The sequence below is a fragment of the Vitis vinifera genome, chromosome 4 (assembly GCF_030704535.1).
Source record: "Vitis vinifera cultivar Pinot Noir 40024 chromosome 4, ASM3070453v1".
In the NCBI taxonomy this organism is placed as follows: domain Eukaryota; kingdom Viridiplantae; phylum Streptophyta; class Magnoliopsida; order Vitales; family Vitaceae; genus Vitis; species Vitis vinifera.
The window spans coordinates 13790001-13794488 of record NC_081808.1 but is presented as its reverse complement, the minus strand read 5'-3'; positions in this window follow the sequence as shown (position 1 = coordinate 13794488).

Genomic DNA, 4488 nt, shown 5'->3' with positions numbered 1-4488 from the left:
CCTCTTTTGATAGTGCACAAGTCCTTCAGGAATTTTGCATAAGTCGGCACTTGTTTGATCATGTCTAGCAATGGGATGTTGATCTTCACTTACCTCAACACTTCAAGAATTTTTAATGCATTGATGATTCCTTTTTTCCCATGCAAAGCTTGAGGAAAAGGTGGAGGCATGTGTTTCTTCATCACATCTTCATTGATAACTATCTTCTCAGGATCTTCATTCACTGTTGAATCATGGTCCTCTTTCCTTCCACTGTTCCCTTTCTTCTTTTCTTTGATTTTCTCCCTCTTCTCTGTCTTTTTTTCACTCTCTGTTTCATCATGTGGCTTGGGTGTTGGAAGCTTAACCTCTTTACCACTCCTCAGAGTGATCATGGCTTTGACGTTCCTCACCTGTGAAGATTCTTCCTCATGAGCCTTCACTTCATGGATACCCTTGGGGTTTTAGTGAGGTTGAGAAGGAAACCTTCCCTTCTCTTGCACTATGTTAAGGTTGGTGAGCCTTGAGATTGAGTATTGGAAATTATCTATCTTTTGAGATAGATCATTTTGCATTCCATCCACCATTTTATTCAACGTATTCTCTACACTGTCGATTCTTTGACTGAGTTGAGCATTGATGGATTTCTAGTCTCCAACAAAATCTCCCACGACCTTACTTAGATTCACTATTGCTTGCTCAAGGTTTGAAGCTTGTTGAGATGCTTGGTTTGGTTATGTGTACTGAAATGCTCTTGGTTTCCAGGAGAAATTTGGATGGTTCCTCCAATTTGAATTGTAAGTATTTCCATATGAAACATTGTTATTGGCCTAGAATTGTCCAATGACATTTGCTTGATCTCCAAACATTTCTCTAACAGCTGGAATTGTAGGACACTCTTCCACCAAGTGCTCATAAGATTGACAAATGGAACAAGGCATAACTTGCACTGGTGTTTCAGAAACGGCTTGCACTTCACGTATCTTTTTCAGTTTTAGCTCCTCCAATTTTCTTGTCATAGATGCAACTTTTGCTTTCATGTCAATATCTTCGTTCAAGGTATACATCCCAGCCTTAGCATTAAGAGCATTTGGTTGAGACTTCATTTTCACAAGTCTTCCTCCACTGTCTTGTATCCAATATTGCATACACAACTAGTAACAACTGTAACAAAAACAAAGAAAACGAAAGAAAACAATACTACAAAAAAAAAAAAAAAAAAAAACTAGGATTAACTAAAAACTAAATTAAAAGGTAGGCTAAAATATGAAAAAGTAAAAGAAACAATTAAAAAGAGTTAATAAAAGAAAAGAAAAGTCACCAAACTTGTGATGAAGATCACAAGTGTTTTTGAAAAGGTTATATCACTGTAAAGTTGGCACCATCCCCGACAATGGCACTATTTGATTGGTGCCCAGCTGGTGTATGCCCTATTGATTAGTGTTCAATCAACTGGTGTGCTTTGATTTCAGTCCTCAGATGGGAGTAGTCAACAAAATTTATAAACCTATTTCACCATATACTAGGGTAGCATTAGCTAGCATAGCATAGTGGCTCTAGGATCGTCCACAGGGATAGGTTTTCAAATTACAATTGATATTAGTTCAAAAATTGAATTGGTGCTTTTTCTTTTCAAGGTTAGCTTTAAAAGAAAACATAAGCATGTGTGAAAAGGTTGGTTTTAAGTGAAACAAAAAATAAAGTAACTCAAATTACTTACAAAGAAAAGTGCTTCTTGGAGTTTTAAATCACTAGGCTCAGGTTCCTTATACAAAAAGGGAGATTCCAGTCACTTGGATCTTTTCCTTGCATTGGGGATTTAACATATAGTTATTTCTCGAACTAGTGTGGTACAGATGCTTCCCCTTAATGGTTTCAAACACTAAATCCTTATCACTGAATCATCTTGCAATGGTTCATACCTCTCACCTAGTATTGGCCATTCAAGGTGATCCTTAACTTTGGATTACCCATCAAAAGCTCGCAAGAGATAACTAATGGATATCTCCTGGGAGTCCAAAATCTTACCAAGTGTTAGCTATTCTAGATAATCCTACCTTTAAACCACCTCCTAGAGGCTCGCAAGAGATAAACTAGTGGATCTCAATGGAAGGAGACTACTTGCCTTACCAAGTGTTAGCCCAGGTGATTTTAAGGGATTTTAAGTTAACTAAAAAGATAAAAACCATTAACGGGTCACACTTTCTCTTCATTAAAAACTAAAACAACGAAACTTCCACTTTTGTATTCGGAACCTTACCTAGCTTCCTTCACTCTAAGAAACAAAAGGCTTAGCCACTCATCCTCTAGGAAAACATACTCAGAGTTTGATTTGCTAGAAATTAAAATAAAAGAGAAAACAAAAATGAGAAGGTAAGGCAGAGCAGAGCTATGTGTATTACTTTCTGAAAAACTATACAAAGTTCGTATCTCCGAAAAACTCCCCCCGAGATCTTTTTTAAAAGAAAATTATAATAGATATTATATAGAGAGGCTATTCACCCCTCTTTCTAACTTCCCAACCAAGAAAACTTGTCATTGGTGGGTTATAAGGAGAAAATAGGGATTTACACACAAATATTTGAAGATAAACATCAAATAGAGTCGGTGCACAAATATCTCAGATTACATGTGGATTTCGCAAGTTCAAACGCAACTTGTGAAAATTTCGCAAGTTAAAATTGTGGTTTCGCAAGTTGTGAAATTGTCTTGCAACTAATCAGCTCTTTATCCTACAGCGATTCCTTTCCTCTTCCTATTTCGCAAGTTGAGAAAATTTTGCAAGTTGGATTCCACAACTTGCGAAATTGTTGGATGGTTGATTTCTTCAGTGATTTTCTTCCTTGCATCTCGTTTGGCTTTGGCAAAGGGTTATGAAGCTCCAAAGCTTAGTTTCTTCATGAATTTGAGCTTCAACTTGCTTTTCCATGAACTATGCAAAGATCTCCCTCATTCTTGGATTGCTTTGGTGATCAAAAAGCTATGAAAAACACCAAAACTTAATACAATTTGATTAGAAACTATTGCAAGGGTCCTTAACATGCCAATTGAGTTAAAAAGGTAATAACTACTACTCAAAAGTGTTTAAAAGTGTTAATTGCAAGCTATAAAATAGAACTTTTTGAGTAGTAATCAGTTATATACCTTATTGGCAAGGATTATGAGGGTCGAATTGGCTCTAGGTTCACTTTTGTGCATAAGGGTATTTTGTTAATTACGTAAGGTTGCAAAAGGGTAAGTGAACAAGGTCTCTGGATTGGGCTAATTGATTAATTAGTAGGTCTTATTGGGTTAATTAACCAATTAAAACCCATTTTAGGCTAGATTAAATGACCCAAGTCCACGTGGGCTCAAGTCACTTAAGCTCACTTAGGAACCTTATAAATACACCTAGGGGTTAGGGTTTCCATAGCTTTTATCTTCCACCATCCAAAGAGATAGAGATCCATAGCCTCCACCCTCTTTTCCTTCCCATCGAAAGTGTGCCAAGATCAAGGTTCGAGTCATCGGGCGAAAGACTTCAGGTTTACGAGACTTCTGCGATTTCAATCTTCATCTTCACCATGTGGATTTAATTTGGGAACATTCGAATACGAGGTATGGTTTTTGTTAGCATTTTTTTTAATCCATTTAAAGTATATAAATGTTATTTTTCCGTTGTGCATAGGATTTAGAAAAATCCTAGGATAGTTATCCCTGTTCCTAACCTAATATGGACTTAGGAAATGGAGAGATCTGAGGTTTTCCCTTCAGTTTTAACATAGACCACCTATACAATCGGTCACGTTGTTGTCTTCTCTTGTTTTCCTCATAGACCACGCTCGGTCTGGTCACTCACGACAACTCAATTTCATTTTTTATCGCATCTGTATGATCAATCACATTGTTGTCCTATATGGTTTTCATCACAATTTGCTCTTGATCTAATCGATCACAATAATTTAGTATTGTTTTCGATGTAGACCGCATCTATATGATCAATCACATAGTTGTCCTATATGGTTTTCGTCACAACCGACACCATATATGATTGGTCATGACAGTTCAGTTTCGTTTTCAACGTAGACCACACCTGTTCAATTGGTCATATCATTATCCTATCTGGTTTTTATCACAAATTACACCCAATCCAATTGGTCATGACAACTCAATTTTGTTTCTATCATAGATCGCACCTGTGTAATCAGTCATGTTGTTCTTTTGTTTGGTTTTCCTCACTGACCACACCCGTTTGAATAGGTCCCAATAGTTCAATTTCAATTTTGGCATTGACTATACCTATACGATCGGTCATGTTGTTGCCTTGTCTTGTTTTCATCATAGACTGTACCCGATCTGATCGTTCACAACAACTCAGTTTTGTTTTCAGCATAGATCATACCTGTATAATTTGCCATTCCATTGTCCTATCTGGTTTTCATCATAGATCGTACTATGTCAGATAGGTCCTGACAATTCAGTTTTAGTTTCGGCATAGACTAGACCATACGATCAGTCACATCATTGTCC